The sequence below is a fragment of the Rattus norvegicus genome, chromosome 3 (genome assembly GCF_036323735.1).
Source record: "Rattus norvegicus strain BN/NHsdMcwi chromosome 3, GRCr8, whole genome shotgun sequence".
Lineage (NCBI taxonomy): Eukaryota > Metazoa > Chordata > Mammalia > Rodentia > Muridae > Rattus > Rattus norvegicus.
Genome location: NC_086021.1, coordinates 113156852 through 113181475, shown reverse-complemented (window position 1 = coordinate 113181475; position 24624 = coordinate 113156852). Strand labels below are relative to the sequence as shown.

The 24624-nt window shown below is 40.5% G+C and overlaps 1 pseudogene across 1 annotated transcript in view; it reads right to left on the bottom strand.

The window, feature by feature from the left end:
- Window positions 1-24624, bottom strand: part of Dcdc1-ps1 (doublecortin domain containing 1, pseudogene 1) — a 410625-nt pseudogene that overhangs the window by 169942 nt on the left and 216059 nt on the right. The window contains exons 17-20 of the transcript NR_175340.2: window positions 12288-12346; window positions 7795-7968; window positions 4789-4933; window positions 4051-4205 (exon numbers count right to left, since the gene is read on the bottom strand). The product of NR_175340.2 is annotated as a doublecortin domain containing 1, pseudogene 1 (transcript). The remainder of the gene's footprint in view (window positions 1-4050; window positions 4206-4788; window positions 4934-7794; window positions 7969-12287; window positions 12347-24624) is intronic.

The following is a 24624-nucleotide window of genomic DNA, read 5'->3' as shown; positions in this document are numbered from 1 at the left end:
ATTAAACTTGGAATCAAATGTGCGTACAAAAAAATATTTTGCTAAGGTGTCAGTCACCAGAGCAAACAAGGAAATACATCCTCTACAAACTAGCATCAAGACTTCATAGCATAAGAGGATTGATTCTTTTATTCAACGAGAAAAAATTATTTTTTTCATGTTACAACAGAAAAGAATGATCAACAGTCAAACATCTTTCTGCAAGTTTGCAGGAAACATGAATTAACTGAAATGGTTCTGAAGGTGGGAAGACATCATTCTTGGTTATTGTTTTAGATTATATTGAACTCTTGGGGTGTGTTGGGGATGGTGGGGTTAAGAATAAAATTCAAAGGAATAGACCAAACAAATTGGCAATAAGTTGGCCTACTGTTAAAAAGTGTTCATATTAGTATTGAATAAATAATTAAAAGTAGTGAGGAAAGGGACTATCTAGAGATCCACAGAGGTCTGTGTTTGAATCCTGCCTTTCTATTAACCTCATAACAGCACCCTGTGTAGATACTTGGAATTCGTTTTTGTCTCTTCATTGATTCAGAAAGTAGTTACATCATCAAGTTCTGAGATCAGTAAGAAAATCAATCTCTCTTAATGCTATAGGCATAAATCTGTAGAGAAGCAGTGGTTGCGTGGTAAGCATTCGACAAACAACAGCTACCAAATTTGTATGTACAAGGCTGAGTCAGTAAAGCATGAACTATCTCTGACAAGTTGTAGTCACATTACTAGGAAAGGACTGAGGTGAATTAATTCAAGTTAGGCTTCTGTAAATCAGGACGTCCAGACTACAGATCTCTGTGCTTGAATGCACTGGGAGGTCGGGGATTTGGTTCCTTAGATGTATGCTGCCTCTTACTGAGTCTCCATGGAGAGCTAAGCATCTTACTACTCCTTTCACTTGTCCCATTCCGAATTACTCTACCTTATTTAAACATCCCCATTTCAAGATACCCTGTTGAAATAATGACCTTATCTGAAGGGATGAGATACGGGATGACCACCATGACAAGAGCGTCAAGCTGCTCACAGTGCATGCTGAGAACAGAGTTTGGGCACTGATTGTCCTGTCTTAAATTACTGAGAAACCTCATTCAAAAAATTTAGATTTCCCTGGTTCTCAGTAAACTTGAGATAATTCACCTGGTTTACTGGTTGTATACGTTACTGAATGATAACACATGTCAGCCCTTGATAAGGTTGATATGCCTCAGTTGTTATTTTTATGTCCCCATGGAACTGGTATTAATTTTACATAGTATCTGCCACTATGGATAGATCTCCCTTTTTCCCCCTAGTTGACTGTCATGGCTCCTGCTTTCCTTCTAATCTTTTAGTTCTTTTCAACTTCAAATTTTGGCAATGAGGTAATTTTATGTCACTCCTGTATTATCCACAGTAAGCTTTGCTTTAATTAACTTAACACTGAGAAAAACATGTATATATATATATATATATATATATATATATATATATATATATATATATATATATATCCCACAACAGGACACACTGATTCTCATATCTGAAATATACACAACCTGACAAGATGCTCAAGGAGTCAAAGTCACCAACATGCCAAATGTTATACCACATTCTGATTTTTACCCACCATGGTTCCTTCCAATATGCGAGGAATGTGATTGCTGTAAGGATTGTGCTGTTTATTCAAAAGGATCGAGATGCAGAACAGAAAGAGAAATGAACTGGAACTGTATCTGCCGAGGTGAGCTATGAGAGGAGAGGGGCAGAAAGTACTTCAATCCTTAAGCACAACAGTGGTAAGCTGAGTGGGGCCCTTGGTGGTTTCTTATGAAAAAAATTAGACATATTTACTAGTCAATTGTTATTGACAAAACTCCAAGTCTAAATATAGGTGTTCCCAAAAGTATATAGAATTAAATTCTGAGGTTGGGAAGATGCTCAGCATCTAACGGATTTTTCTGCTCTCCCAGAGGACCCAAGTTCAATTCCCAGTACCAATGTTGGGCAATTCACAACTGCCTGTTAGCTTCAGCTCCCAGGGAGTCATTGCCCTCTTCTGGTTTCTGCAGGTACTGTACTAATAAACACACACACACACACACACACACACACACACACACGCACACACACACGCACACACAATTAAAACCATATCTTTAGAGCTAAATGTTTTCCTACACTGACCCACATACATAGAGTACCGATGTTAAAATTTAATTTATAAATTAGTAACAACCAATAAATAGAACACCATAATACAATAAAATTTGTGACTTGGTTACTTCTGAAATATTTCCTTCAATATTTGAGCCGCCCTGACTGACCACAGGAGACCCCCACTGTGACAATGGGTGAGCAAGAACAATGGTTTAATGCTTGTTTAAAATTCCTTTGTACTTTCCTTGTTTTCAGAACATTTTCAAAACTGTTCTTCCTCATTTCCTAGACACTTAAAACTACCTCATCTGATTTAACAATTCTGGGATACAGTATATTAGCTCACACTATGCCTTGTGTCATAGAAGGGTGGGTGTCATTTTTTCTATTACCTCGCTCCTTTCTCCAATGTTCAGTTGTAATGTTTCATTGCCTCAGGGAATACAAAATAGCAACAGACTAAGGGTGGCCAGTCTTGAACCTGTGGTAGCCCTAGACCTTCCGAGAAAATACTTCCAGCCCAGAGGGGCAGAAAGCATAAAGAATGGGTAAATTACCATAGGGTAGGGATTCACAGGAGAACAGAAATCCTGTTGGGGTGATGGGAACCTGAGAGCAGAAGCAATCCGTTCTTCTAGAGCCCAGGATCAGAACTAAGCCCAGGATGATAAAACCCAAGTGCTCTGTCAGAAAAGCTAGAAGATTCAGCTGTGTGAACCTAGGAAGACGAGTTGATGGTAGCTTCAGGGAGTGGTATCAACACATCCCTAAGTGCTCTGGTATTGCTTGAGTTTCCCTTTCAGATGAACACACTGAAGGCCGTTCCCAAGGGACTTTCACCATAGTGATGTGTGAGAAGCACCAAGCATGCTGTGGAGAGTGGCCAGGCCATATGGCTGTCGCCTGCACTTGTGCCATACAGCAGCATAGAGTGGGAGACTTGTGAGTGCCTAAAAACGAAGCATCAGGGAGGAAATGTCCTGGAACCTGAGCTTTGATGCTGTCCAGGAAACCCTCACACTGTGAGAGAGTAAAATAGTAAATTTTCTATTTGTTTCTGATCTTCATCAATTAAAGACAGTGTCACTTTAAATGGGGTTATATGATCTATAGTGTAAAATAGCGTCTGGTTTTTAAAAAAACTGTCAACTTTTCTTTTCCTTTCAAATACAAATGACACTTCTATCTGAATTGCTGAATTAAAGTCAGGAACACTTTCATACTAAATTTGTACGTGTGAGAATGGTGTTACTTCTTTAAGATCACATGAATCGGTGATTTCAAGCAAATATAGACTTAATTTGCAGCTTATAAGATCATTTTGTGATTGTCAACATCACAACCAGTAAAGCAATAGTTATAACAAACATCAGTTGCAGGCTAAGTGAGGAAGATAGGAAAAAATATTTCTTTTATCTTTCATCCAGGAATGATTTGGGATTGTTAGTAGACCAAGGATGCTGCTTCCCTCTGGCCACAGGGACAGTTACTATGTTAAGCGTTGCTACAGAAGACCATCTATTACTCTCAAATGCAAGCACAATGTACTCCCCTTGGAAAAGCCAACAGGACTGCCTCTGTGCATGCCCTTCTCAAGGACCTCTAGACACTTTCACAATTGCACATGCTCAGTCGCGCCTTTGCTTAATTATGTTATTTCTGTGTGCTTTAGTGAGATTCTAGATGGTAATCTACTCTAAGTACCATTATAAGTGATTACGTTCCTCAATCATCAACAAAACACACATAAATGTCACCTCTCTTCATCAAATGTAACCCCGAAAGTGCTGTGATTGAAGCCAAGGGGATTTTGACATATTTCAACAATCTTCAAGAATTGGTCTTACATGAAACTGAAGGGAACTGTCGAATGTCATTGAGCAACGAAGCTCTATTCTGTTGCTGTCCTACCTCTGAGCAGGAGCCCTGGGATGTTTCCCTTCCAGTTTCCTCAGCAGCAGCACTGAAAGTCTCTCTGTCCCCTCAGGAGAGCCTTCTGGCAGGACATAAGTGTTTCAGGACTCTGGCAGCTGCTTCAGTAAAGAACTAATGTGTTTCTGCAAACCCTTATAATGAGACATAGAAACAATGTGGTTAATTTTCACTGAATAGAAATGTTTATAATGTATATTCAAGATGTAACACTGAGAGGACACTGAGAGGCTCTCTGTTCTTTGAATTTCCCTACAGCACAGGCTCTTGTATACCATCAGAACCAATGAAGGGAACCTCATGTGAAAGATAGGCTATCACCATCTGTAAATCTAAATGTGCCTATGAATGGTAGAGTATGGGCTGGAGAGATGACCCAGCAGGTAAGAGCATGAAGGGAATCTGGGCTTGGTTCCCAGCACCCACATGTAGGATTATAGCTATTTATAACTCCAGTGCCAGGGGATCCAGGACCTTCTTCTAGATTCAACGGGCACAAGGCACACACACAATCCGTGTGTAAATATGAAGGCAAAACACTCATGCCCAAAGTAGAAATAAGTAAGTTTATTTTTTAAAAAGAATATTGTAGCATTATGTAACTTCAACTATCAACAGCATTGTCCTGATATTTCGGGTTTGTCTCCTGAGAACAGCAACCAGAACACTTTCTCATTCCAAGACTCATTTTGAGGTTGAGGTGTGTCTCTGTCTTACCTCTGTCTCTCACACCGACCTCTTCCACACACTGTTCTTGATGAGTGGTGGTCCAGGCTCCAAGCGGAATGTTGTCCTCTGTCTGGCTCACATCCACTTGAGCAGTTAATTCCTCCAGGTAAGTCAGGGCAAACTGGGGATAAACCTGGAAAAAAAGAAAAAGTCAAAAACAGTCCCAGCCTTATATGCTACAACTGAGACAGATAAATTGGCAGCAAAGTGGTCTAGCTAATAAATGTAGTATTTCAGGTTAAATCACTTTGGTCGATTTTGGGTTTTGTTGTTGTTTAATTTTGTTTGTTTGTTTATTTGGAGATATTGTAGCTACGGAGATAATCTTTATTCAATGCAGCAATCGAAATATCTTGGACTAAGGAGAATGTCTCTTTTGCTAAAGTTGCAAGCATGAGGACCCAAGTGATCCCCAGAATCCATACAAAAAGAAAATCCAGGGATGGTGGCACATGTTAGTAAGCCCAGCACTGTGGTGGTGGTTGGTGATAGACAGATCCCTGGGACTTCCTGGCTGCCCAACCTATGATTCTCAGTATTCTGCAGGCCAGTGAGATATTTATTCTCAAAAACAAGGTGGGTAGCTCCTGAAGATTGACATCAAATGTTGTCCTTCACACACATGTAGATGTGTACACACACACACACACACACACACACACACACACACACACACACACACTCACCATGAGCACCACTTGCACAGGTATACAAAAAAACCCTCACATATTATAATGACAATTTTCATTTCTTTTTTCAAACATGACTGTGAGCATGTGTGCATGTATGTAAAAATGTTCAGTTGCTGTATGGCTTGGCAGTACTCAATTCTGCTCAACAACAGACAAGAATATCCAGAGTGCAGATGAAACAGCCATGTGAAGTGGAGACGGTCTACACATATCATACACATTGTAAGAACATTCGTCTATCAACACGGCCTGAAAAGAATATGACAACACAGATAAGTGAAGAGCTGTGATTTTATTTTCACTAACAACCACAGCAGCAATATATATATATACATATATATGTATATATATATATATGGATATAGAGATATAAAACAGCCTGCAGGGTACACAGTAAGAATGTACTATTGAACCAGCCACACATGGTGTGCCCTGCTGATTCTCACGGGATCCTCTGCCATCTGCTCATCTGGAACACCACCACTGGCCAAGTGCGCCTGCATGCACACACTCACCATCAGGGACGAGTGATGCTGTCCAGATAGACTTTATGTAGACTACAGAACAAGACTCAGGAAATGTGGCCCTCCAGTTGATGTGCGTTTTATTTCATATGCACTATCTACCCACCTCTCCGCCTGCACATTTTATGTTGCTTTAAGTTAACGGAGGGCATTTTAATCTAAGCATTTTAATTTGGCTTGTTTGTCTTGCTTCTCCCTGAGCTCTAGGATAACTTGCCTCCTAGTATGCCTCCAAGATCTCAGTGCACAGAAGGACTGTCTGGTGCAGCCATATGCCCATGTCTCCACCCCTGCAAGAGCTTTGGAAAGAGCTGCGGTCATTGTACCCATATTAAAGATGAAGGGAGAGTCGCAGCGAAGCCTCTGACATGTTCAGTGTCACCCTGCACACTTACTAATCCAGAAAGCAATGGACATGCTTATGTATGATGCAAGGTGTGCTCTCTCAGTTATCACACAAGGTTCTTATTTTATTTTGTAAAGTGTGGAACTAGATCTAACAACAACAACCACCACCCAGAGGAGTTCAGGGAATCACTAATGGCACTGAGTATCTTATACTGTCCCAGACATAAAATGATTTTGAATAACTTAATCATTTACATTTTGGTTAAAATAATGAATATTAGAGGCATGAGATAGCCCACTGGTTAAACCAGTGAAAAAGAAGGACAAATATATGGGAAAAAATGAGAAAGTTATGCAAGTGAGAAGTGTGGTGAGCAGAACTGCTGGATTATCCAATGACTATCAAAACGTTAAATGTGTATTTGCTCTGAGCTAACAAACACATTCACAAGCACATTTCATATTTACTGTAGCACCATTGCTCATTTCTGTGTAAATGTGGATATCCAGTAAATTTTCAAACATATCATTGATATGGATGTAAACATAGAAAGATGGTCAGACTGTGTTAGCAAGCAGAAAAATTGTGACCATAAACTCATATGCATAGCTGTGCTATGTTGTATCTATTCTAATTACAAATTATATCAATGATAATATTTGATGATTGAGAGGTGCTTTTGCTTTTCGTTTGTAAGAGACAGGGTATCATGTGACCCAGGTTAGACTCACTCCTGTTATGTTGCTGAGGCTAGCCTAAAATTCTGGATCTTGTCTCCATTTCAAAGGGCTGAAATTGTAAGCATGTGTCACCATATGCCTTCTGACCACAATTTTATTTATGTTTTATTTAGTTCTGATTGCTAGTGGTTTTTCTTCAAGAACAACATATGCTATTTTATTACTTAAATGAGAACCCTAGAATATGGGAAGATATATGCATAATAACTCCTAGAAATGTGCACATGAATAGCTCTGGGAATAAGGAAGAATTTGAAGAGACCATATGTGTTATTGTGTTTTTATAGTAACCTTTGTCACACACAAATGTTACTCTTACACAACTTAGTGTTTTAAAAAAACAGTTAAGTATGTTCTCTGGTCCACATGCTCTCAATGCTAGAAAAACTCTTGGATCTCCACCCAAAGCATAGATAAGAAAGCTTAAGATTTAAATTTTTTTTTCATTTTACCTTGAGACTTATATCACACCTATTGTACTATATTGCTTTTTCTCTTATGTAGGCTTTTGCTGTCTTACACATGGTCATGTCACTTCAGCTAAAGAGAGCATGGTTAGCAAGGAAAAGATTTTCTATATTGGTTCTACAGGGAAATATCACAATTTTCAATATGAGGGACAAAGCAAAACAGGTATATCCATATACTTGGCATAACGTAAACAAACCCAAGTGATATTGCTTTCTTACCTCATATTTTCCAACTCATGCCATGCAGAAAACCATGGAGTCGGCCTGGCTTAGCTGAAAATCGTGGGTTTTTCAGTTTAGAGTCTGTGGCTCCTGGGGCTCCTGGGGTCTTCACTTTCCTGAGAGACCGATGGACTCCCTCAGGCCCTGAAACACTCAGGCAGCTTTGTGTTTCTTTGTATGTGCCCTTGGTAGTCAAGGAGGCATGAACCGCAGCAGGACAACTGCTCTTAGACATTAATCTTGTGTGCCTTGTATGGCTTGCAAACTTCATTGTATCCTGGCAACTACAAAAGCATTAATCCTGGCAATCGCACTACACTCTGTTTCTGATAAAGGCATGCACAGTCCAATTGCTCTCAGGGAAATTGTCACAGCCTCAGTCTTGCTGTGGCCCTCCAATCTGAGCCCGGTTTTATTCCTCGAAGCCAAATCAGGTGACGGTGGCTGGGTAAGTAAGCGTGGACAGACAGGGCCATTAGCAATTTCATCTCTCATCATGAATTACCCTGCAGATTTGTGATGTAACAGCTCAGCACTCCTTATGAGAACACTCCATACCATGGTTATACAGCCCGTTGGACACTTGATCCCCACCAGTCTAAGCAAGGCTAACAAACAAACACTTCCCGAGGTGCGTGAGTGTACCTACCACTTCAGGGTGAGCAGGTAGAAGTGGACATTGAAGAAATGCGGGGCTTTTGAAAAAGGAACTTTGATAGTGTTGCCAAACAGACTCTCAGAAAGAACATTCCATTTGTATTCAGATCTTTTCATAGACCCTCCCTTGTTTGCCAGTGTAGGTCTACAGAACCTAAAGAGTTCGGCAGAGGTGACAGATGACCTTATGTGACACCAAGGCTTCTATTTTCCCCTTGCTGCTTCTTCTCTTGTTCCGATCGCTCATGTCGCGATCAGTGCTGTGTGGGGAGGCCACCCAGGGACGGACTAGCACCTCTGGTGGCGGCAGTGTTATGACCACGTTCAGGTGCCAACTTTCCAGTCTCGATTCAGCCACGGATGTCTGAAGCTCTTACTTGAAATATTGGCCTAGTCTCTCGAGAGATGGCTCAGTGAATAAAGGTTTGATCTTCAGCACCCACAAGGTAGCTCACGACCATCTTAACTCCAGTTTCCACAGATTCTTTGGGCTTCCACAGACACTGGGCATGCCTGATATGCAGAGATATACAAGCAGGCAATATACTTATGTGTATGAGATGGTGGTGGTGGTGGTGGTGGTGGTGGTGGTGACTATGACAATGACGATGACAATGACGATGATGATGACAATGACGATGACGATGACGATGATAAAAATTATCAGGGAGGAAACTTTATATTCCCAGTCCATAAAGCCACGAAGCAATTAATATATGTTGTTTGAAGTTTCTGTTCTTTGGAGATAAGAAAACTAACACTAATCAGAAGGGAGCATGTGTGTGCCCCAGTACCTTAATCAGACTGGCAATTGCCAGGTTTACTGTTGCTTTAATGGGAAGACTGTCCTACCACACTGCCTGACATTCGACTCTTTAATGAGACTGGATGCTTTATTTGGCTTTTTTTTTAATTTTCTTCTCTTGTGTGTTTTATTTTCATGACCTTTCCTTTTTCTCTATTGAAGGGTTTAAAACTTTTCTGTTGCTAAGTTAGACTTACTATATATTAAGGTATTATCTCACTCTCCGATGCCGATGCCACTAAGATTTTCTACATCTCCTTATTTACTGTTTACTTTTGTTTTGTTGAGCTAGGGTCTCTGTATGTAGCCCTGGCTAACCCGAAACTCTCCATGTAGCCTAGGCTGGCCTTGAACTTACAGAGCTCCACCTGTCTCTGCCTCCTGAGTTTTGTGTTGAAGGCCTGAGCCGTCATACCCAGCCTCCTTACTTACTCTTGCTTACGCTGTTATTAGCTTAGAAGTTTTTCATTTTCACATGCTTGAAGGCCATCTTTTCTTATACAGATTCTGTTTTCATCTCTGTGCTTCTGAGTCTGCCTACTCAGTACTGCACTGGGTTAAATGCTTCCCTGTTATTTTCTTCTCTGTGTGTTTTCAAGTTTAAATATTTAATTTAGCTGTAGTTGGTCAAATATCGTTGAAATGTGATTTCATTACCTTTTGCAAATGAGTAAAGAAATGGTTGACATCAAAAGAAAAAAGAAAACAGTTATCCAAGTAAAAACAACCTAGCAAAATGCAATAGATGTATTTAAATTCATCTGCTATTATTATCATTATTAGCAGCACATTATCAATTAACTGTTGTAGGCCAGGATCTGTGCCAAATGCTCACACTCATAATATCTCCACTTAGCAGATGAAGAATGCGAAGCTCAGAAAGGTTAAGTGATTTGCCTAAGGCCACACAGCTAATAACCACTGGAGCCAAGATATGTTTGTAATATCCTATAGCAGCAGTCCCCTCCTTTAAAAAAAATGGCATGAACACAGTTTATGATCCAGCTGCAAATAATTACCAAATTATCCTCCAGTACATCCTTAAATAGATGGAAATAACTTGGATATAACTAAATGTGGAACTAGCTGAAATTTCAAATGTTTCAAAGGCTCAAATCCTTCATTAAAAAATAGTTTTCCTTTGGGAATTTCTTAAAAAATTATAGAAAACTCAGCGATAGTACTTGGGAATGAAGTTTAGAATGTAAACTTACTTAACAGTAACTTATTTTTAGATAGGAAAGCCTGCGTCATCGGCTTCTAGCGTTATGTTCCTGTGGGGATAAAGACGCCATGAGGCCGGAAGCAGCACCCTGTGCAGGCAGGAAGGCACCGCAGCATGTGTTGGAAAGACTTTCATCACAGGGCTTAGGTTGGAAACCATCTGGGGAAAGAGTCTGGGCTCAGGGTTTCAGTTCGCGGTCGTTTGGCTCCACATCTCTGGACCTGTGGTGAGACAGAAACCATGGCGGAAGGGCATAGCAGAACAGAGTTGTTCACTTCTCGACTGGCAGAGAGGAGCATGGTTGGAATGGGGGAAAGGCCAGCATGGTACGATATTTACCTTGCAAGAGAAAACTCATGTACCCAGCCCTGGCCCCACTCTTCACAGATTCCACGACTGCCTATTAGTTGGTTTGATTTTATACATCAGTGGACTGATCAGAGCCAGGATGCTCTCCTCTAGTCAGAATGGTTTATCGACTTGGGAATAAAGCCCTTGACACATGAGCCTTTGTGGGAGATGCTTCATACAAAACGACAAGCACATGTACTGCAGGGGGAAAAAGACAAAGGTGGATGAGAAAGTTGGTCCCGCTCCACATCTATTGCCATGGAAGGTAAGGAACCATGACTAAGAGGTGTTCTCAGCATCCTCAGCAGTTAGGAAAACACATATTAAGGATGTTTTTAGAAAGACATATGGAAACATCCCAGAAAAGTATTCTTTAATTTCATTTTTAATTATCTGTGTGTGTGTTTGCGTGTGCATGCATGTGTGGGTGCATGCATGCTTGCACGTGTGCGTGTTTATGATGCTGTGTGCACGAGGGTGCTGGTGTTCATGTAGTGCAGAAGCTCTACCTGGACCTGGAGTTCCAGCTGGCTGTCACGTGGATGCTGGGGGAGCGAACCAGGGTCCTCTGCAATGCTCTTAACTGCGGAGCCATTTTTCCAGCCCCAAAAACATATTGTTAATTGTTAAGTAGTTTAATTAGAATTCTCCCCTACAGGGCTATGATGCTCCCACATCAAAAAGATGTGTTTGCTTAGAACATCAAAAAGCCCAGCCACAGGTGTGGGGTACATTTCCCTTCAACTTTCTGGTCAGGGGTTGCCAAGGGACCCTCAAAACAGCACAGGTTCTCACCAATGCATTTGGTTGCCCACCAGTACTTGAGGGTAAAACTCTACCACTAAAGACAACAGTGCGTCCCTTAACCAAAAGCAAGCAGGTAGTGAACTAATATTATTTTAAAATTTAAAGATGCAAACTGTGAAGTAAGACATCAATAAATTATGAAAAATTAATTTTCACTTTGAAAATTTGTGTTCTAAAATTAGAGCTCCCAGGGACAAAAGCACCAACCAGAGTACGCATGGAGCAACCCATGGCTCCAGCCCATATGGAGCACAGGATGGGCCTAGTCGGGCATCAATGGGAGGAGAGGCCCTTGGTCCTGTGAAGGCCCAGTGTAGGGGGGAAGTGGAAAGGATTGGGTGGGTAAGTGGGGAAGCACTCTCATGAAGGCAGGGTGTGGGGGATGGGATAGGGGATTTCTGGAGGGGAACACAGGAAAGGGAATAACATTTGAAATGTAAATAAAGAAGATATCCAATAAAAGAAAAGGAAAGGAAAAACTCCAGGGCAACCATTGAATTAAATTAAACTAAGATTTCAATTTCAAAGCAGAGAGCAATATCATTTGTGCTGATACAGATTCTCTTTCTCAAACAGTTTGTTTTACACTAATCTAAGAACATCTTTTCTTAGGAATAAAAGTCGTGGCTTTTATCGAGTCCTTACCTTAGAATAAATATAGCCTTCTGTTCCAAAGATTCACTTCTGGCTCATCTCCTTCATGTCTGCAAACTAAAAAATGGAACTTATAGACTGTTGCTTTTGCTCCACACAGAAATACTTCTGGGGTTTAAATGAAATGGTCACTTTTGCACATTGTCTGGCAAGAGGACTGCCACACTCTGTCAGTGTCATTGCTATTGTTTCAGCACTGTGGATCTCAAAGTGGTGCGTGTGTGTACATGTGCTTGTGTGCGTGTGTGTGTGTGTGTGTGTGTGTGTGTGTGTGTGTGTGTGTGTGTGTTTCCAACAGCAATAGTGATTAGGAGTTTTAGAGATCAAATACAGTCAGTACAAGTATTGTAGAGGCCAACACCAAGGCCCATGTTTATAATCCTTGGGTCAGGAAGATTGGGAGCAAATTAATTCAATCACAAAGAAGAATGAAGAAGGGAAGGAGGGAGGAGGGAGAGAGAGGAGGGAGGAGGGAGAGAAGGAAGGAAGGAGAGAGGGAGGAGGGAGGAAGGGGAAGAGGGAGAGAGAGAAGGAGGGAGGAGGAAGAAAGAGGAGGGAGAGAGGGAAGGAGGGAGAGGGAAGGAGGGAGGATCAAAAGGGTAGAAATTTCTACATTCTCTCTCCAAATAATCCTTTGTGAGAGGAAAAGAGAACAGTTTAGCTGTGATTAAGGATGAAGATGATGGTATAGAAGACAGTATCATGGAAACAAAATAGGAAACTCAAGCAGCCCTTCTGAGATGGTTGGAAATTTTTGTTAAGGCATATCATATATCCAGAACTATATCTGAACCAGAAAAAAAATCTGAAGTGTAATGAAGCTAATCGTGCCTAATTAACTAATCATGTATTCATTAATATCGAGAAACTTTACAACAGTATGACAAAATGAATTCAATTAAGTGTAACAGGATGTTAAACAGGACTTTTCCTACTGCCTCTGAGTTTTGACAGAAACATGAACGGTTGAGAACTACACTCTTCTAAAGCAGAATCAGTTCGGTGCACTGGTTCTCCATGCACACCCGGCTATGAGAACAGAAAGCTAGGCTGCACCGAGTGCTTGCTCCCAGCCAGCATTCCCAAGTCCCATTCTGAGACGTCTGGTTCTGAAGGCCCCAAATCAGAATCCCAGAAAACTGTGTGCACATGGATTCCATGCCATTTCCAGTTAAAAGATTCAAAGGAAATCTAGACAAAAGTGCTCTCTGGGTCAGAGTTTTGAAACATTGAACTGGAATGACTCCAGATACAGAGGAGGAAAACAGGACATGGATAATTATAAAATAATAAGAAATACATTGATTCTGCCTTAGACTTTGAATGCAGAGTTCCTTAAATCTCTGGGAACCTCCTGGACCTCAGAGCCCCTTTGGTCCTAATGATGCAGGTGTCGCTGAGCTCCAGGATGACAACCATTCACTAGCTTTAAAGGACTGAGTCATGATTAAAGCTTAGAATTTTCTCTTCCCTACCAAGTTCTAGGAAGGGAAAGAAAATACTGAAAATCATGTTACCAATCAATCGTGCCTCCGTACAAAACTCTGCATTGCAGGCCCATGTGTCAGGAGGTTGACGTAGGTGGTTTCACAAGCTAGAATCTCCTGCACCCGGGACCCTGCAACCATTGTCCTGTGCACCTCTGACGACCACGTGTTGCCTTTGTTGTATCCTTTACAGTACATGAGCCAATGCTGTAAAGCGTCCTCGCAAGTCCTGGAAGCCAATTTCACAATTACTGAATCTGCACTCCTGATACTGACATCAGCAGCAAGGATTTGTCTTGTGTAAGCCAACTCCAGCTCCGTGTGCAAACTGAGCTGCGCTACTAAACAACCAGCAGATGCTGTGAAATGTTGGAAAACTGACTGTGGAATCCTCACATATCGAAGGGAAAACTATACAGTAAAGAAATCGTTTGGTTTCCTGTATGAAGACATAAAGGGAAACCTGAGGCGGTGAGCACATTGGTGGTCAGAGAGGCTGCTCAAAGGTTTGTTCCACAAAGCTGCCGTGAACCAGAGGAGCTTGACATTATTAAAAGACAATGACTTATTATCCTTTCTTCGTTATCGGGGTGCTGGGGACTGAGCTAGGGGTCTTTAAGCATGCCAGACAAGAGTTCTAACAAAGTAAGCTGCATCCCAGCCCTCTGAAATAAAATTAAATGGATAAGAGGGGAGCACAGGTGTGAGAAGACATAAAGCATTCTAATGCTTACATAAAAATGTTAATGAACTAATTTTCAAGGCAAATTCTCCCTCAACAGGAATTCCCAGTTTCAAGCATTGAGCCAACTTATTGTCGCTCAGTTTCAGCCTCGGAAGGGAAATGGAGGTACTGGAGCTCTAGTTGCTCTAGAGCGCTTTGTATAACAATTCAGAGGTTAGTATAGCAAACAAGTGTCTTTCTCTTGAGTCTTACTGAGTAGGACTTAAACCTAAAATGATCATCTGGATAATAATGGCACATCCAAGAGACAGTACGCGGAGTGTGGAAATGTGAATAGAACCGTGGAGAAATTACTTTTATCTTTCTTTATAGACAATAAGGTCACATACAGAAAGATAGAGTGGGCTGCTCAGAAGGACAGCAATAGGAACTGTGCAATGGTTCTAGAATTCAGCGTCTGACCGCCAGCACTGAGCTGCCTCACTTACGGCCCACAATGGTAGTTATTTTCACAGCACATGAAGCTGAGCAATGATATTCCCATTTTACCACCACTGGTTATAGCTTGAATATTATCGCAGTGCCTTAGTGAATCTCAATAAACTTATAAGTATATTAATACAATTATGCTACAAGGTTTACCAATTAGTTTCTCGCTGGAAGTTTCTCCCCAATACAGACAATGCTCATATTTTATCAACTAAACACAGAAATTGTTTAAAAACAATATTGTTGATTAAAAGTTATCAATTTAGGAGTTAGACATTTTTCTTGATTTTTTTATTATAAACTCTATTATTAAAAAAAAAGCATCGTGAATACTATATAACACATTGAGATTAACCAGACCACAAAACTGGACAATTCACTGGTCTCTCTGTTAGTCACTGTTTAATATTTATTTATTTGATTGTCTGCTTATTTTGGGATTTTTGTAGTTTAATTTTGTTTTTGTTCTTCTGACAGAGTATAACTCTGACTGTTCTGGAACTTTCTCTGTAGACCAGGCTGACCTCAAACTCAGAAATCTACCTGCCTCTGCCTCTCAAGTGCTGGGATTAAAGGCATGAAGCACCACTTCCCAGCCAGAGTAAACATTTTATTTATTTATTTATTTATTTATTTATTTATTTATTTATTTATATCCCAATCATAGTTTCCTTTCTCCCCTCTCCTCCCAGTCCCTTCATTTCCCTTCCCCTCCCCCCACCCACCTCTCCTCCCATTCTCCTCAGAAAATGGGAGGCCTCCCATGGATATTAGCCTGCCTCAGCATATGGTTGCAGTAGGACTACACACATCTTCTCATATTGAGGCTAGAAGAGGCAGCTCAGTTAGGGGAAAGAGATCCAAAGGCAGGCAACAGAGTCAGAGATGACCCCTACTCCTGCTGTTAGGGATCTAACCTGAAGACCAAGATGCACAACTGTTATATAAGTGTAGAGGGCCCAGGTACAGCTCATGTTCTCTGTTTGGTAGTTGAGTTAACGTAACCATTCTTAAAAGCTACATATGAGAACAAATATAATATATTAATATGTTAATTTTCTATATAATTATATCATGAATTATATGTGTGTATGTGTGTGTGTTTTAATGAAGATTAGAAAATACTATATCTCCTATGGCTTTTTCTAACATCTTTAGCATTTTTATCTGCCTTCCTTCTCCCTCTGTATTACCTACTCCATTTCTCCTCTCTTAGAGCTATAGGTAATCATGGCTGGAGACAGAGGTTGAGTCAGTTTTCTCCAAGGATGAGCCCCTGACAGAGCAACCTTAAATAGACTGATTAGTGTGCGGATGCATATCTGGATAGACATATGTATGTATGTAACAGAAGTAGGACACAATGTCATAAATTTGAGGTGTCAAAGTATAGGTGTTGATGTGGGGGGAGACAAGAAATGTTGTAAATACAGTACTCATGCACAAATTATTTTTAAAAATAAAAGTTTAAATTAATTTTAAAATAGGATTGCTGTGTTGCTTTGATACAAGTAAGCTATGTTGTCAACAATCATGTTAGATCATGTTTATGATGAGTCAGAACTCAGCAAAAATGCATTGCTTATAAGCCATTCTTGTCATCACATAAATTATTGTGAACATTTTTTTAAGATCAGATAAAATGTATAAATTTCAAAGTACATCAATGTGATCAATAAGTAATATTTCTATTCTAATTCGCTTTTGAATTAAATTATAGTGTTGGCTTGAGAACAATTATGGTTTTAATTTTGGCTTTTTAAATCATAGTACCTTTCCCAAAAAATAGTAGATATAATAGGAGAGACACCCACAGTCAATCAACTGTAGAAATACAATGCATGCACGTGGCCAGGGATAATACCACTCTAGGTGCAGGACAGGAGACTGGGTTTTCTCCTAACAAGTAGCTACATATATAACATATCAGAATGTCCCTACCCTAAAATTCACAATAAAGCCAATGTGTATGAAAAAGAGAGTTTAAGAAAACTTTTTTTGCTGTTTAGGGGCTTTTAAATTTTGTCTTGGTTAAATTTAGGTCCAACCTGTAACGATGCATGATGTTGATATTTGAGTAGTTTATAGGGCAATAGAGTAGACTTTCTTTTCTTGGTCAATAAGCATCATGTTGAAAGGTTTTCTAGAGCAAATAAAGGCAATAATCGTAGCAATAACAACATCGATAGTGAGATGGGGATAAATGGAGGAGGAGATGTTCTCTGTCCGTGAAGTCATGAACACAGCAGAAGCTGGACTAAGGTTGAAAGGTTTGTTCCAGCCGCTGGGCACCACCTGGGCACCAAGGCATCTAGAAGTGAAACTCATTGTAATGACAACGGTGTTATCACCCAAAAGATGTGACTGTCGAGGCCAATTCAAGTTCTCATGTTATGAGGACACTCAGGACTCAGGAAGTCTCTCGATTATCACTCTACTGGTTGCTGATGTGTGTTTGTAAATGGTATAGGTACAGTGGAACACCAGCCATTTGTGCATCTGCTGAGATAGTCTACTTACCAGAGAGTGGAGGAAGGAAAGCAGCCCACAGTCACAGTTCAGATGTAGAAAGTCTCCTGACAATAAGGGTCATTGTCCAGCAGTTTCCCCTCCATCGTTAATATAGTAAAACAGCCAAGCAATCCTCAAGCTCTGAGATTACACATGGGCAGTTGTCTGTCTATTACTGGCTTTGTGACGGAGTTACTGGTAAGCTTGATGCCATAGTCTCTAGTTTCACAGCTACGCTCTCATCTGTGTTCAGAGATGTCCCTGAGCCAGTGTGTATTAACCTGCCTTGGTAAAGGCTGGCCATTCGTCACTGCATGTCCACCAAGACTTAATGCAATTTTAAAAAAGCAAATGCATGGACAACCAAAGTAGTAATGTTACAGTAAGGGAAGAAATAAAGATACTTTCATACTGAATGTCATGCCCTGAGAGTCTGAAGTCTTCTTTATTGATCCATTCAATCACCGAGTTGAATGTTTATTTTGACTCAGAACCCCACCTAGAGATCTATCCCATCTGCAGACACTAAACCCAGACACTATTGCTGATGCTAAGAAGCACTTGCTGACAGGAGCCTGGCATAGCCGTCCCCTGAGAGACGCTGCCACAGCCTGACTAATACAGATGCAGATGCACACAGCCAAACATCGGACTGAGTGCAGAGACCCTAATGAAGAATTTAGGGCAAGGACTGAAGGAGATGAAGAAGGGTTTGCAACCCCATAGGAAGAACAATATCAACCAACCAGAGCCCCCAGAGCTCCCAGGGACTAAACCATCGACCGAAGAGTACACATGGAGGGATCCATGGCTGCAGCTGGTTCCGTAGCAGAGGATGGCCTTATTGAGCATTACTGGGAGGGGACCCCCTTGGTCCTGTTGAGGCTCGAAGACCCAGGGTAGGGGAATGCTAGGGCTCTGAGGCAGGGGTGGGTGGGTGGGGGAGCACTCTCATAGAAGCAGGGAGAGGGGGAAGGGAATGGGAGTAAGTAGAGGGGAAACTGGGAAGGGGATAACCATTTGAAATGTTAATAAATAAATAGATGATAGAGACATAATTAGATAGATAGATAGATAGATAGATAGATAGATAGATAGATAGATAAAAAGGGCACAAACCAAAGTACACAACAGGTATCTTTCAATGTTCCCTGACTCTATACACAAGAGCAGCATGTTCAAAAGCCTTTAAGAACCAGGCAGGTACTAGAAATGCATGGGACTGACTGACACGGGTGTGAGGACACCACTTCAGAAAGTGTCTGGCTGAGAATACAACAACCTGAAGTACATACGTGTAATCTGAGCTGCTCAATCATGCCTGGCTGGTGTCATGAAAAAAATGTTAAATACAATGATACAAATGTTTTCAGGAAAATCCAGGAAGATCTTTTAACATTAAAACATCTTTCCCATATATCCCGAAAACGAAACAGCATGCAATATTAATGGTGGCATGAAAAGCAGCTTGGGTTCCATTTATCTGTAAGGTGTTCCAAATGCCTTGAAGTGAAGCATCTTTTTGTGACTTTTAGATTATTCGGGTCACTTGGTAATGACGTTGCCAATTTGCCTTTCATCCATGGTGGTCGGATACACAGAACAGAAAAAAGTATATTAAAAGAAAAATCAGTGCAGCGGGCCTGTCGTCCTGAATGTGGTTACGGTGACTGACAGCAAGTTCGACGTGGCTGCGCTAACAAGACCCAATGTGTTTACAGCAGTCTGTGAGAGTTGTCAGGCTGCTACTTTAAATGCCAACTCTATTATTTTTAGCTTACAAAAGGCTACATTTTGATTCTGAGCCTTTGTTAAAATCATATTAGACTACATAGGAGAGGAAGAAAAAAAATCTTGTCTCTGGAAATGGTTGTCACATGGTATTTATTGTTATTCATAATGAAATCTGAGTGCCTCAAAATATAAGTCATATAAGTATTTTAGATGCTTGGGTAAGGAGGTATTTGAAAGAACACACACACACACACACTCACACACCCACCCACACCCACCACATACACACACACACACACATCCAGAGATAAAGTAACCTCCAAACATCTTGAACATATATATATATATATATATATATATATATATCAGTAGATATATATATATACATATATATATCAGTAGGTATATATATATATCTATCAGTAGGTATATATATATGATATATATCAGTATCAAATATATACACATACATTTGAGTTCTCCAAATGTCCTGGTATTCTGACTCTAACTTGAAATAGATTTGTCTCCTTGCCCTACACCTGGTTTCCAGGTTCACTTAGTACAAAGCCCAATGATGTCCACTTGTGCATAAGAATCTTCCATATGCATAACTACTCTACTATTCTCCCACCTTCTCTCCCTCTTGTTCTTCATTCTCTTCTAGGTTGTAAGAGCATTTCTTGTAAGGAGAGATATTATTTCAGTGACAAGAGTTCATATATCCTAGACCGACCTCAAACTCACTATGCCCTGGAAGATGGTCTTGAATTCTGATCCACCTCCCCAGATTCGCTGCACTCTTAAAACTGGCATCCCTCCTTTCCTGCTTTCAGAATGGCGAGCTGCTGCTCCACTGTCCGACTGTCCTGACTGCAGAAGGACGGAGACCTGCATCAGCTCAGATCAGTCAGAAGGATGGCTGCTGCTCTTCTTTCAGAACTTATCATGACCAGGGCGAAGAATAGACATCTTATATGAATTCTGTTATATTTATTAAGATTTACTTTATTGTCATATTATAGACCATTCTGATTACTATGCAGTTCCCTTAAAAAGAATGTCTTCGGGAAACACTACTCGATTTGTGTGCCGCCATGGAGAAATCAATCTTCTTTGACCAGGAAACTATCTCCCTCCTGGATTGGTGCTATGTAGGCCTCTGGGGAGAAAAGATATCAATGGTCTACCTAATGCTGTAATCATTAACAGCACAAATATGACCAACTAGGACAGATGTACCCACTGGTGCAATAGCTGTAGGACTCTACGAGTAGTCAACCACTCTTGGCTAATGTGAGGTCTGCTTTGTTAGAGGGAATTCATACTTGGTGCTGTGAACATGGTAAAAACTTTGGCTAGGAATGTCATGGGCCCTAGGGGAAATCCTTTAATGTTGCTTTGCTAATAATCACGCTGTCAAACTGCCTTCTAAATATTTATCTTTTTTATCCTTTGTGCAGTTCTCAATGTTGGGGAGAGATGCTTCTTCTTGTAGTGGGTAGTGATTAATACAGAGATTCATAAACTGTTCACAGGGCTGAGAATAGCCAGCTGTGCGTGTTCAGCCACAGATGGGCTATCTACATAAACATCCGCCCACTGATGCTCAAAAATATAGTATAAGGAGAGATGGAAATAATTTAAAAGCCAGAGGATGGGGAGGAGTACCGTGAAAGGAAAGACTGCCATCTGGATATAACATGCCTGTTACCCATGTTACCCATGTCTGTTTATACACGTCAACTAACAGCATCTGTGGTTACATGCACAGGATCAAGACAGTTACAAATTCCAGCATGAAGACTGACCACAGGCCCCACTTGAAGAGATATTGACATCTGATGGTGACTATGTGAAATAGAGTCACTTTTCTTTGAGGGGTGGTTTCTGGAAGATTGTCCATTCTACTGGTTAACCCATGGTCATGAACACATAGACAGTGCTAATTAGGCTCGGTGGCTTATTTAAAAAAATAAGACTAGCTAAAAATGGAAATATATTGGGGAAGAGAAGCAGGTGGAATTGGAGGACTGGGCAGATGATATGATTAAGGCACATTGTACACTTCTGTGAATTTTCAAAGCATTTACCTTCATTTAGCTGGGAAGACGGATCAGTCAGTAAGCTGCTTCCACTGCAACCAAGACGACTCAGACTTGATTGCTAGCACCCACATAAAATCCAGGCATTATGACATGCACTCACACTCCTGGCACTGGGGATGTAGAGACAGAACTTAAATAAATAAATCAAACCTAGTTGTAGTAATGGACATAACTGCAGAAGCTAAAAGAGAGAAGCATCTTTCCTAGTAAGACACAAATTACAGAAACTTAATAATAAAACTATGATTTTAAAAACATATTTCTTTTTCCTATGCCTATCCCACTCCTGAAGCACTGAGGTGTTCTGAGACACTTGCTGTCAACCATTCAATTTGACTTTCAAGCAGCTTAGTGTCCTGAGAGTCCATTTTTAGGTTAGAGACTGACTGCTTGAGTTTGTTCTTCTGTGAGGCCATCTCATAGGTCTAATCTTTTTTTTTTTACTTGTTTTCTTTTTTCTTTTTTTTTTTTATTAACTTGAGTATTTCTTATATACATTTCGAGTGTTATTCCCTTTCCCGGTTTCCGGGCAAACATCCCCTTCCCCCCTCCCCTTCCTTATGGGTGTTCCCCTCCCAACCCTCCCCCCCATTGCCGCCCTCCCCCCATAGACTAGTTCACTGGGGGTTCAGTCTTAGCAGGACCCAGGGCTTCCCCTTCCACTGGTGCTCTTACTAGGATATTCATTGCTACCTATGGGGTCAGAGTCCAGGGTCAGTCCATGTATAGTCTTTAGGTAGTGGCTTAGTCCCTGGAAGCTCTGGTTGCTTGGCATTGTTGTTCATAGGTCTAATCTTAAACAAGTTGTTTGTCTCTGAACTTCAATACAAATAACCCTGGTGATTGCCCTACTGGACAGACATGAGATTGAAATGTAGCAATACAACACTGAGGATTTGGAATGGTGTCTGGTGCAGAAGCGCGTGGTTATTGTGAGAGGAAGCTGTGTGGCTAGGGTGTATGCAGGAGAACATGATCCTGTAAACTGTGTTCGTTATCATCACACAGCAGTTTCATACTTGCTGGGCGGACTGCTTTTCATGTTTCATTTTCCATTCTGTATTCCCAGCTGGGCCAACCTCCCTGATTTAAGTATTGTGGTTCTGGTTTCATTGCCATGAGCATCCTTATTCAACCAAAAAACTGAAACCATGACTTTCTATGAACTAAAATACAACCAGGCTTATCCTTGCCAATAATTAAGTTAAATCAAAAGTGATTAATGCTGAGAATGGTGCTGCATATCTTTATTTCCAGCACTCAGGAGGCAGAGGCAGGAAGTTCTCTGTGAATTTGTGGCTAGCCTGGTCTACATATTGAGTTCCAGGACAGCCAGGTCTGCCTTAGTGTTATTTTTAATTTAAAAAAATGTATTTTTAAAAAAATCTATAGCCATATATTCTGTAAGAGAAGAATAGAATAGACAGAGGTTGTGTGCGGTCTGTTCCAAGTCAACCATTGTTCCAAATTCATAATTTTCTTCTCACAGTTTGGCGTTCCATACTAAAAATATGGAGAAAAGGTTAAGAACAAACATACTATTTTAAGTTTTCTAATTTGCAATAAAAATGTTTGTAACACAATGAATCCTAGTGCTTATGGAGTAAAGCTCACATAGTTACATTTGAAGTCAACATTTCTCTTTTTAGGACAGTTCAAAACTAAGTGGCACAAAGTTTCAAAGTTCTCCAAGATTAAAAGAGTAATGGTAACAATGTTTAAATGTCTCCTGATTATTCTATCCAAGCTAGAAAGCTTCTCAGTAGACCTGCTCAGGATTCGCAAAGTCAGTATCTGTTGTTTCAAGCCAGATTGCCCATAAGTATTGCCTTTTCCATAGCAGGAATTTCTATCCTTCTAGTGATGTTCCCTGGGTGGTCTTGACTCGCACTGGATGACCAACAGCCAAGCCAGACAGCCCTGAGTTATCGCTCTGCTCAGGATCATCCCAGCCTTCCAATGAAAGGGAAGGGGAAAAAGAGTCTAAATAAGTTAAAAGAACCAGAAAATTCAACAATGTGTCACAAATAGTGAGGTCATTATGCCTGGATAACTCTGGATATTAACAGTGGCTCAAAGTGAAATACTACCCACAACTTAGCCGTCAATGAGCCCTGCTCAGAAGCAGCGATCCTCTGTCCTACAAGGGTGGCATTTCACAGTTGAGCGCAAAATAAAACAGACCTCGATATCTTCATTTGCCCTTCTTTTCTGTGCATATTTCACAGTGTAGTGACTTGGGGTCCATCACGTGTCACTTGCTGGAGTGATAACTGCAGAGCTTACTCAAAATCTGTATGCACAGAGAAACACGTGCAGTGAACTGGGAGGATTGAAGCAAATCCTCGACCTTCGTGTCAATTTAAAGTTTTACTCTGGGTCTTGATACCATAGGTTAAAACTGCACTGGGGTCCATGACCTCCTTGTCTAAAATGTGAGGATTCTCTGCCAGGGAAATTAATTGAGAATATTATATAAATGGCTACTTAATAGTTTTTCCCACTTAGTGAATTAGTTCATTTTTCAAATGAGCCACAACCACTGAGATATTTATACATACCTACAGGGCTTTATGGCATGCAAAACTTTGTATTTTATCACAGAAAAGGACTTGCTGTTAAAGAGGGAAAGAGGGAGTTTCTGTGTACATTGTTGTTGTTGTTGTTGTTGTTGTTGTTGTTGTTTTCTTTAGTGTGTGTAACTTTTGTTTTTCAGATGTTTATTGTATAAATGAGAAAGATGTGGTGACTTAGAAAAAAATACTTTTAGATGTTTTGGGTAACAATAAGCTTTTACAATCCTTGCATGATTAAAAGTGTTTGTACAGAAAAGGGAAAGGTTTGTAAAGGGAAAGAGAGTTATTACTGAGCATTTTTATAATTGGATGCTATGCTGAAACACCACACCTCATTTCTAATTTCTACTCTGGGGAATTTTGCAAGGCAGCTATGACTAACTCCATTCATAGTTAAAGAATCTGCGTCTCAGTGTTCCCAAATAGCTTTCTCTAGACCACAAGGGATTCTAGGAACGCTGTACTCTGGGCAAGCATTTTATTCAATTACTTTAGGGAAATGTTATATAGTACAAGTCAACTAAAATAGTAAGGTTCTAGAAATAACTACTATGAAATTCCAGAAGATGAGATTTAGAAAAGGACTTTCCATAGCATTTAATCCATTTCATTTAGGATGAGAAGTCCTAACACTGGATGCCGTATGTGATTAGACTGGTAGTGTTAGGAATAAGAGGCTCCCAGCATGTTCACACACACACACACACACACACACACACACACACACACACACACACACAC